Source organism: Arctopsyche grandis, chromosome 5 (genome assembly GCF_051622035.1).
Source record: "Arctopsyche grandis isolate Sample6627 chromosome 5, ASM5162203v2, whole genome shotgun sequence".
Classification (NCBI taxonomy): Eukaryota; Metazoa; Arthropoda; class Insecta; order Trichoptera; family Hydropsychidae; genus Arctopsyche; species Arctopsyche grandis.
This window is the reverse complement of record NC_135359.1, coordinates 1,649,296-1,661,710: the sequence shown is the minus strand read 5'-3', so window position 1 is coordinate 1,661,710 and position 12,415 is coordinate 1,649,296.

Sequence of the window (12,415 nt, the reverse complement as noted above, 5' to 3'; positions counted from 1 at the left end):
CATTTAAAAATAAAAAGAAACCTATTGATACTTCGTTTATAGGAAAAGTAAAAGTGTGACTATGTATGTCACATTTCGTTTAGAGGTACACAAACTTGTAACTATAAAAAATGGTATGAATATTTTTAAAATGATGCAATACAAATGCAACTATTTTTGTTTCCCCTATAAAGTTGGTTAAATGTACATACATACATACATACATAGGCTCTCTAAATAAAATATTCCAGTGTATCAGTACAAAATTATCAATAAAATAATCAATAAATCGGCAATATATCGAATGCATTTACAATGTAAAACATAGATATCGATTGCACAATTGAACCATTGATAAAAAAAGTCGTGCGTATTATCCTTGTTATTCCAACTCTTCAATTACGGAAAATGTAATACAACGGTTTATGTGAATCGTTCGAGAAGACCAACGGCAATCTCCGAAGGTAATTCATTGCAACAAAACAAACAAAGAAATTACAGGATCCTGCGTTTGATGTGAAAACAAAACAAAAAAAGTCAAAGCAAAAAGATATCGACTCGAAAGAAAGAGAGATTCCAACGCGTGATTCGTGCTTCGATGGTGGTCTATTTGAACCCAATAAAACCTATCTAATTAGTTCCCTCCTTCCAAATGATACGTCTGTGAGTTTAATCGCACCGGGAGTCACTTCATTTGGTGGATCCTCTACGAGGAGGCTTCATGTCACTTTAGATCTTAACGACTTCGGATCAAAGCCTCTAATGATATGCTCAGAACGAGCTTCGAAGCTCACGAAAAGCTCCATTTACAGGTAGTCGGCACCTAATCTCCGAAAATTCAACTGATACTTCTAGAAGAGAATTCGAACGGTAATTAGAAGTCGAGTCAATATTAGGAACGGAATGCGTTAATTAAATATATGGGGGTCGATCTAAATGGATCGCTTTCGTACCGTGGAGAGTTAACGAAATAAAAAAAAGTTTGTTTAATGGCATCACACGAGCAACAATCGTAAGCGTATTTAAAAATCGAGTTCACACGAGAAGAGAACTGTTTAACTTGATGAGTTCCCATATATCACCTTTTAAAAACCCTTAAGTAGTACTTAAATAGTACATAGGTGTGCGAGTTAACGTACTCAAGTTTAATTTTCTTTAACGGTGATTAGTAAACTTGAACAATTTCAACTCCACTGTATGTATTATACTATATGTGTGTATGTAGATTCAATTAAAAAATATTAATACTTATAGCCTTGAACGATCATTCTAACTGGCAGAAAACAATTATATTTTACACACAGGCAAGGCAAATAGCGATTAAAAACTCAATGCGTTCATATGTGCAATTAGTAATAACTATAAAATATTTTTCAATACAATCAAAGCTTCCCGAATTTCCGGAGTGCGCAGAACCGGTTCTTTATATTTATAATATTATACGTTTCGATTATTATTTTCATTGATTAGAATTAATATCGCAGATAAGAAATCTGCACTCTCGTTGATCTATCGATCGTTAATGTACCGACTTTTAAATTTTTATCATTTGACTGAAACAAATTGAATCCAAAACATAAGTTTAAACGTTTTTTTTTTGTCGCTTTCAATATTGGATATTTAATATATGGAGTCCATTAATAAAATGAAAAAGCATTCGGGGAAAATGGATCACCGTTTCACATGAGTGTTGTTGTGTCTTTTGTTTGGTAAATTCAGCGTGATAAAATCTCCAATCAACAAAACAAACTTTGAAATTGATCGAAAATTACCCCACTCTTGTGTAAAAGCACCATTTTTTTACCGATTCTAAAAATATAACGGTACGAAAAGCGTGAATTTTGTAATCGTAGGTGTTTGAATCGCGCTAAAAGTAGACTCTCGCATGCATGATTTAGCTATTTTTATTTTTTAAAGATATAGGAAACAATGATGTATTGCTATATTATTTTTTGCGTCGTCATGTCGGCAACTTAGCGTCAAATTTAACGGAATTCCATTTTAACACCTTTCAAAATCACGTATACCTGCAAATGTGGAACTGACGAGCCGCATTGTGATGCAATTTGTTTCGCAACTTATAAATAAAAAAAAGGATTTAACGATGCTTCGAACTGCAGCATCCTTCATCTATTTAAATACTCAAAGAATTTAGCTCGTCATTAAAATTGTCTGAAAATTACTCCATACAAAAATATTAATTAATTTAATCATTGGAAATTTATCGTAAGTGTAAGTTCTCATATTTTTTTACAAAGGTCGGAATTCTGTCGCGTTTGAAAGTAAACTCAAGAATTTTCTTCGAATCCAGACATTTTTTTCCCATTTGTAGACTTGTTGAAGTAGATTGCCACTCTCACTCGAGATTGACGATATGAAGTTCAAATTCAAGGAAGATGTTCAAGAAAGGCAACAATAAATTGGACAAGAACGAATTGCCTTGATATTAGCGATCTCTTCCTTTTCGGGAAATGAAAATTATCGTGCAAAATAACCAAAACCTTGTTATGCACATCTGTAGAAGAATCCCTCTTGCACGTGCGTATTTAAATTATTTTTTTAAAAATTCCAAAATAGTAATTTTCCCACACGAATCTTTGATCAATTTACATACGCATCATCATAACACGTCGCACGTTGACAACACATGTAATTCAATATTCATTTATGTTAAGAGATCCGTTATTTGGTATTAATGACGAGTCATAATCCCATTGTTTCCTCAAGTATTATGCTAACCATGACAAGTTGTCACACTTGTTTTAATTGTCCCAGAAACTCGTCATCGAAAGCCCGATTTCATCTTTTGGTTCGATGACGTATCTGGTTTGTGGCATTCCCGCGTTGAACCTTTTAGTGGCCTAATTGTCAATTAAAGTGATAATATATTATTATTTATTTTTATAACTTTTTTCGGTATGCAATTTCTATTCCTTTTATGGCTAACGAAGATAATGAGAATGCGAGCGTCCCTTTGCAGAATGTCTGATCGGGTTGAATACACGCTGAAAAAATGTTGTTGATTCGTAAAATTGGTCGTACGTGCGTGAAGTGTCATTATAATTGAACGCACAGCATCAAAGGATGCACATATAATATATATAAAAAATAATCGAACCAATTTTTATTTTATATCAAACATAATTTTTGATAAAATACACGATTTCACATAGTTTTCATTGAAGCATGATCACCGATTTGAATTGTAATTTCTTAGGCAATTATAAACTTTTTAACTGAACAGCATCTACAGAAGCCTGTCGATTATATACATTATAAGATCGACATACCGTCGGTAAAATAGATACGTCAACTTTGCTTTAGTTGTTTTTTTTTCAATAAAAACCTCTCAAGATAAATTCGAATATGAAGCATTTGACAGTTGACATTTAACAGCATTTAACAATACAAAATCACTACACTCTTTAAAAGTCTTGAATGAGTTATTAAATTATTTATATACATACGTATGATTTGTAAAATATAATATATATTCAGAAAGCGTTCATATCTCACCTTACTATATATTTTTCACCTGATATAAATTTATGGATTAAGCAGCCACTAAATATACAAGAAGTACGCGAGTGCAACAATGTTCAAACAGCTTTACAATCAGCTCCGCAATTACTTTACTGGTTTTCTTGGTGTCGGGATGTGTCTCGCATAACTCTTTATCGGTATGTTAAGTATTATCTTGTACTTTCAACTCGTACACTACATACACTGATTTATAAAAATATCCAAACGAAACGTTAATTTGATAAAAATTTGCCGGCGAGCTTGATGATTGAAAATGCGCTCTCATTAGCAGCTTTTCAACCCCTAACTTTGAAACGATCTAGTCTTGATAAATAAATTTAAGCGACTGATTTTTCGAATGATTTTTAGTTAGCGCAAACCGATTGAACATAGATAATGCGAATATGGAAGAGTTTGCGATGTGCGAGTACAGTTTGAGAAGCTTTAAAAGCGAGGGAGAGATTGCTTCAATGAAATGGCGCGTCCGAATGTTTGCCGATAGGGTTACGTTACTAGGTATTCTCTGTAGGAAAAAAATCCTAAAAATTACATATTATAAACAGTTTATGAACGCGTTCAGTGTTTAAACTGGGTCGATATCGTTCGACTCGCTCGGAGGTGTAAGGAAGTTTTATATTATTTTCCGTTGGCTCTGTCAACCGACGATATTTCGTACAAAGGAATTATTGATTTGATAGAATCAAATAAAGAATTCCATTGTGTGGATCCACCCACGCTGCCAAGTAGTCCACCCGCACATTTTGCGATAGCAAGTTCATCATCTGTCGATTATCCGTTAAATATTTACATACAACTTTTCAAAGGCGTCGAGCGCCAACATAACGGTTTTTTTCACAGTTCCTCTTTCGATAAAAACACCAGTTGTCCTGAAAATTTTTCCACGCGTTTATAATTTAATTTAAAATAATAGTTTGCCTATAAAATTACAGCGTTTTAGTTGCGCAATTGGGCCCAATGCAAATCGACGCCAATAAACGCAGGGTAGAAGTTAAAAATAATCGCAAAAGTTGCGTATTTTTTTTACAAGGCTATTCTATGTTGATTTTAATTTTTGCATGCGCTTAAAATGTTAAAAGCATCCTGAAAATTATAATATATTATTTTATTTATATTTTAAAACGCAAAAAATGACAAATTACTTAAGAAGAGCACCTGTTCTTTAAAATTATACATAAAATATATATTAGTAAGTTTTTCAAATTTTATAGCACCATAATTAAAAAAATAAAACAAAGTATTTGAAATCACATACAATACTGTAATTGAACATTTTCATTGAATTATAATTTTATTTATTGTAATTTCAAATTTTGCGCCAAATATTTGCGTCACTGTTTTGAAGAGACGTCGCTCTCAAATATTGAAATTCCCATTAAATTCAATGAATATAATTTCAACATTTAAACTTAACGCTTCCTACTAATATTAATTGATAATTAAACATATCTGAATATTTCTTAGAACACTATCGATTTTCATATTGCGGTGTATATAAATTTACTGTTCGCACGTACGAGTATGTACATTCTACATTCATGTGTACGCTTTCACACAGTAATAAATGTATGTAGTATGGATCGGTGTAACATATCGGTTGTTTTTAATCATGTGATGATGATCATTAAATTTTTCGTACCCTCATTGCAGTTTTATAACAATAATGGGGGTGAAAACGGAGATAAGTGATGAACGGGTCCAGTAATTATGACCACCGGGTACAATTCCCATAGCGCACGTTCCGCTCCACCGATATCGAATATTGTTTTGTAATATATAATTGACACATTTGTTTATCTCCCTAAAGGTATTTTATATTATTTATCAAACATACAGAATGATTCGACAGTAATACAAATTTTTTTAAATAACAAATTATTTTCCAATCACAGTATAAATTTAAAAAAATTAAGTTATTCAAGAGACACATATAATATTTGAATAATTATCGTACTGCTTGATTCTGCTAATTTTATTCTAAGCATAACATTCTTAAGTTTTATCATACTTAATCGTGAAAAATTCCTAGAAAAAGATGATATCTTTTACCTCGTTTCATTATCAGATTCTGATGTGTCCTGTGATAGCTAGCATATATAGTATGTGATTTTCTACAACTTGCTTCGATCTAAAGCTGTAAATTTTTTTTAGTATTTTATTTCATAGATACAAAGATATCAACTTTTTTACGTATATTAATAGCATTACATAATATTTTCAAATACTTTGAAAAACAAAAATAATATGTAGTCGTTTTTAAATGATCAAAAACTGTTTTTTGAACAATCCAAAAGATTTAAGAAAGACACCTAAAATCGAGGACTAAGAATATGGGTCAATGTGGGCAGGAATGTTATTAAAAGAACAGGATCAATGTAGAAATGCATTACAATCAATGTAGAAATTATTGAAGAGGAATTCGATAGAATAGTGAAAAATTTGCGAAGATTTATCAAAATTTCTACATTGTCATACTTTAATTTAATTTTTATGATATTTTAGATTTTTATTGAAACTAAATATGGTTTTTGGAGCATTCTGTATGCGTTATTGCTTCTCCAGAGCAAACGATCTGTAATGGTCATTTATAACAGTGAACACAGCACTCAAACCCTCGATATTCACCACCGCAGGGTGACCGATCGATCTGGCGCTAGTTTAATTGAGGAAGTTGTCGATTTTATTCCGATATTTTCACTAATTACACCCCACAATCAGCGGAGGGCTAAAATAGGGCCAAAACAAACAAATAAAAACGAAATAACGGTATTTTTGCGTGCCACATGGACCGTGAAGTTGGGAGCATGTGCTCATTTTAGATGCAATCGGAAAAAGTTCACACAGTAATCATTGGAATCTCACTTCAGATCGGAAAATAAATAAAATACAAAAAAAAAGTGTGAGAGTAATTAGGTTTATTAATTTTAACATTTATATTGAGGATATTTTATAATGTTTGCGTCGTAAAGTAGGGTCTGGTCGAAGCGAATATTTAGGTCACGGTAATACGGGTCCTTCATTTTGTGGTAGTAACAGTCTCGAAATCATCCCTTGAATAAACAAAAGGGACCGCCAAGGGAGACCGCCACCCTTGAGGAACGATTAAATTACACACTCATTAGTTCAAGTTTCGACTGAAGAATTCAGACCCGACCAAAAGATTACATTTTTACTGCGATAGCCCAAAACTTTCATTCCGAGTTTATTTTATTTTTTAATAATACATACATACATATGCATTGGCCTAAAAATCATCAAGAGCAATAAAATCGAATAATTTATGATTAATTCGAAGACGATTACAAAGTATTGTTATTGCGACAATGTTAAACAGTGCATAATTCACAATTTATAGCGTTGAAAATTTTACGATGAGTAAACGCTTCGTAAGATAAGACGTTCGTAAATTTATTCGGCGATAATTTTATGCAATAAAACGAACGATGTTTGCGATATTTTATTCGGAGAAACTTTGAAAATCGCTCAGGAAGCGGAAGCTATCGCTTCTGAGAAGGCTAATCCTCTCCTTGGCGAATATCGATATTTGTTTTGTATATTATTTTAAATTATTCACGGACAAAGCGAACGAAATTGGACGACTTTGAGGCGTTTCTCATTTCGGCAAACGGTATTATTCTTATTTTACTTTTTTTTTTTGGTTCTTCTTCTTCATATAAATAAATTGTAGAAGGGTGTGGGAATTGCGGTCACTAACGACTGCTGTCAAAGCCCTTTGTCGGGACAACCTTTCGCCGACATCAAAGGATGAACATTCTTTAAGGCACTTGCTGTTAGGATTTTATTTTATTACGGAAAAGGTTATTTGAAAAATGATCTGAATGTGCTGATTGATCTAAAGACAACTGCATTGTACGTGCACTCAATGCTTATCTATGTAGTTTATGTAACCTACCTATGTATAATACCTACACTGTAGCAACTTTACTACGAAATAAACCGCACAAACGTACACTTGGGATTTAGAAGCCATGATATAATTTTCCCCCATAGAAAAATGCACGTTGTAAAAATAGAACGGCCTTGTCGGACTTAGAAACAGGTTATAAGGCGCACGCGCAGATCTACATACATATAAGTGGTTATCCTGATCAAAAGAAAATGAGTGAATTAATATGGAATTTATTAAGAATAGATAACTCGTATAGTGTCTTTTAAGCATTTTTTTGTTAATCCCGCAACGGATTCGAAACGAAAATCTGACAAACAATTTTATGAGCATAACGCTTGACTTCGTCTCGGCTATTGAAAAAAACTTATCCGAAGATCTGAATATCAATTAGCGCGCGAGCCGAGATACTTTTGCAAATTTGAGATCTTATTTGCATCCAAACGTGTCGTTATTATTATAAATTGTGCAAAAAAAAGCAGTCAAAGATCGACGCAGTACATCTGACGGATGAACAAACTTTGACGTATGTAATATATGTAATCGTAAAAAAACTGGAATTTTATACATAATGAAGTCTTCCACGTGCCCCATAAAGATTAAATTCAGATCTTACAAACGCTTGGTTATATTTGTTATTTTGTTATGCGAGCGTACGTGGGATCATTGAGTTTAAAATAAACAATTAAAAAGGGCAAAGGGCGAACCGTGGAGCGAACGAAAGCAATTGATTATCCGCGAGCCGTGATCACGCACCTCAGATATTTAACTTGAAACAATTATTACATTGTTTATTTTCGAACAGATAAATATGACAGGGGTGGATTCGCTCAAGGGTTAATTTGCACTCGATCGTTTAGCGTTGTAACTTATACTTTTTATTAATTCATTTGTTATTTATCAAGTATCGCGCGGCCAAAGAAGCGCTCTCTACAGACGGTGATATCTCAATCTGAACTCTTGGGAATCGATTTATAATTTTTAACACAGCAAACAAATAAATTATTTGAACGAACATTCCAAATTTTGATATTATCCAGTATCTGCTTTGCATAGCAGATTTTATTTTGTATTTAAATTAACACTCGGCTCGGCAATTAAATTCACAGTAAAAATACAAATTAAATTATCGAATTTCACTTAAAAACGTGTTATTTTGGTCTGTTTACTTATATTTCACATATTTTTTGTTTTAAAAATAAATATATATGTACACTCAAGGAAGCCTTCTACAACTTTTGTACTCAAAACAATAACGGGAACATGAATACAATTACGATTTTCGGAAAAGACAGCTACCGCTATACAAACGACTGTTTTGAGCTTGGCGTATTTGCTTTTTTTTAAATAATCATAAAAATAAGAACCGTGTCTTTTGAAGTCATAGACTGTAATGTATTTTGTGTGCTAGCCAATGTTCTCGGAATGGACTATAGTCGTATTTGAGTCGATTCGCAGTGTCGGAACGCTCTTTTGCGGTATGGCCCAGGGGGAGCGCGCGATATTGATACCGACATTGCCGAGTAAGCAATAACTTTTAATTGTTTTCTTTTATTAAGCGAACCCGATCTGATATCGAGACCGGCAACGTGTTTATTTACTCCACATTCGACTTTGGAAGTGGAGCTTTTGTCGGATTGTCGGATCGCCGATGCCATATATCAGCCTTTGGCCCTCGACCCTACGAAGGCACTTCGCTCACGATTATGTTATATATCAAATTATTTTCCTAACTTTAAAATTTATTTTTATTTCAAATTATTAGCTTTAGATAGCTTATGTTTCTTTGTGCAGTTTTTCAAGGATATCAAATATATGTATAACTTGCTCATTCAGTTTACATATCGATGCCTTGGTGCACAGATATTGTATGTCCATTTTTGAATTTGTATCGAATTTTATGTTTTGTAAATGCTAGAATAATTCAGGTGTTTCCTTTCATGGTAATTTATGTATGTATGTATACCACACAAATTGAAAGGAAAAACCTGAATTATTCCAGCATCTACAAACTTAAAATTCGATACACATTCAATATCTGTACACCAAGCCTTCGATATGTACATTACAATAAATTTATATGTATGCAATAAAATTGTGAGCAAGTTTTTCACCTTAAAATGGATCTGATAACAGAACAAAGTACATATGTACATACAATGTACCTGTAGACAGTGGCGGACAAAGGGGGCCCACCCAGGGTTAAAAAAAAATGTCCCCCCCCCCCATATAACAAAATTTTCTTCTTTCCATCACGCTAATAATCAAGGGTAAAAAAAATAAAATTTTCAAAAATGGGAATAAACAAATTTAAGTACAAGAAAAATGGCAAAAGCAAAATAGATCCATAAATTACATTGTATATTTCTTTTTAACCCTTGTCCTACGTAAATAGAATGCATCATAAAAGAATGAGGCATAAAAGCGGCTTTTACTTTCGGTAGAAAACAGTCAGGGACGTCATTTCAGCTTTTTCTTGGGGGGCGCAGACAAAGATTGGTCAAATTGAATTTTTTTTCAAAAAATCTTTTTTATATCGGAATAAAAATGGAAAATATTCTTTGCATACACCTTATTGAGTAATAAAATATGAAACAAATAAGCTTATTTTTGATAGAATATTTATAAAAAAATATTATGTAGAAAGCGAAAAAAGCGCCGCGGGCGAAAATTTTTTTCCAAAAATCTTCACATGGTCAACAAAAATCGACCATCTAACTGAGTCACTAAAAAACTATCTTAATTTCTACCGAATATCTTTTCACTTAATCTATGTACATATATATGTACGTAATAACAATAGATAAAGTTTTGTGATCATGCGAAAATTTGAACCAGAACCGATCAGTGATCACGTTAATATACGAACTTTCGGAAAAATAAACGTTACACATCTGTTTTTGAGACAAAATAAAGTAAAGGGGACCTTTCTCACGATTCGCTCTATAGGATGAACAATTTCTAAGAACTTTACCCAAGGCATACCACTTAAAAACCAAAATATACTTGTTTTGAATTTTATTTTCTACGAAATAAACGTAGATCCATAGTATCTCATTAATAATTGAATTCATAATATTCACACTATTCCTTGATTTAGGGGGGCGAGTGCCCCAATATGCCCCCCCCCCAAATTACGTCCCTGAAAAAAATGCATAATATTTTCAATTAATGTTAATCGAAAATCGGGATTTTGGGGAGGGGGCCCCTATCCTATATTTCTATATACATGGATGTGTCTAGATTAGGAATAGATTTTATATTCGGAAACTGTTTAAAATTGTGTATTTAAATCTTACTATATCGTCGAAGCATAATCAAATGTTATTTTGAAAGTATGAAGTAAATTTAAATCGCTGGTTGATGATGAATCCTCCTATCAAAATTGTTTTAAGCAATTCAGTTTATATTGTTCACGGAAATTTGTTTATTCCCATTTTTATTTCAGTAGGTAGTTATTACATAGGTATTGGTACATGCATAATCTTGAGGTTGGAAATAGGCCCGGCAAAAGAGCCCACGCAAATGTTGAAACTTACATTTAGAGGCTGTTAAAGCAGGTATTAGTTGTTTGTGTATATCGTAAGAAATTTGTTTTGTTGAAATGCCCAAACTTTAGGTCCCAAAGTGCAATATCCTATAAATTTTTACACACGTGAAATAATTAAAAAGTTATTTAATTTTACTGAGGGCCCATATTTGCTAACAGATAGTGGGGCCCACATGCCATCGGGCATGTTCGCTTGTATGGCCAGTCCGCCACTGCCTGTAGATACATATGTATATTAAAATTTATTAGAAAAAAAAATCATTTACATTTTTAATTTATGAATTATGACGTCATAGATGAGACTTCAATAAACGCTCACAGATTTTTCATTAATAAATTGTTTATAATTTCGAAGACTTACTAAATCACCTTTCAATCTTTTCGTCTCAAAATGAAAGGATTATTAACATATTTTCAATCTATCTTGATATAAATTGGAAAGAAATCTTTGAAATCCTTTTTTGTACCCTTCCTTTGCATTTTATATATATATATACATATGTATATATATATTTTTAACGATTCTAAATATGATCATAGTATGTATATGTAATTTTGTATATTTCTAAATATGTTTTTCAACCTGTGACTTTTATGAAATTTAGCAGAAAGCACCAAGAAAATTGAGGTTTCTTTGGGATTTAAAAAACGAAAACAGGAAAAATTTATCGAAAATATAAAATACATAATTACTTTATATTTTGAATGACTAATTAATTTAGTTCTAAAAGTACCAGTACAATACTCTGTGTATTTAGAAGCGAATGAAACATTCATACGCAAAGCTGATTCTCATCAATGAATATATTTTTTTTAATTTAGGGGGGGCTGCCACCTCCATAGACCTCTTGGCTACGACCGTGAATATAAGTATATATAATATCAATTCATATTCGATTAATTGTATTTCAAATGATTTATGTATTTCAAATAACAGTTTAATTTAAATACAATCCATATAAGTTTTACCTACCTTCAAGTATTTTAAATGAATATTTTGTCTTGTCTTTAGATAAGGAAATTCAATTTATGTATAATATATTTTTAAATCAGGTTTTGATTGTTCGAGTGTTAATTTTTTAATTAATCTATAAGATCCGTGTGTTTGTATAATTGATTGAAAAAAATAGTTTAATTTAAAGCTTTAGATACAAATTATCAGCCTCTCGACAAGTTTTACATGCTAAACGCATATTTATTAGAATTTTTAAAATGAGAAAATTCAAATTAGAATCATTTTGTTTAACAACTTCATAATATTGCATATCTGACAGCGAAAATCAATTAGTTTTTCCAAACAGACTCGAATAGTCACTTTCGATATCTTTGCGGCGCCTGTCCGGTCAATTTTAATATTGTTGCTGGCATTGGATGAGCCAAGGCCGTACACACGCGCGTAAAATAAAATAAAAAAAATGATAGAGTAAATTTATTTAACT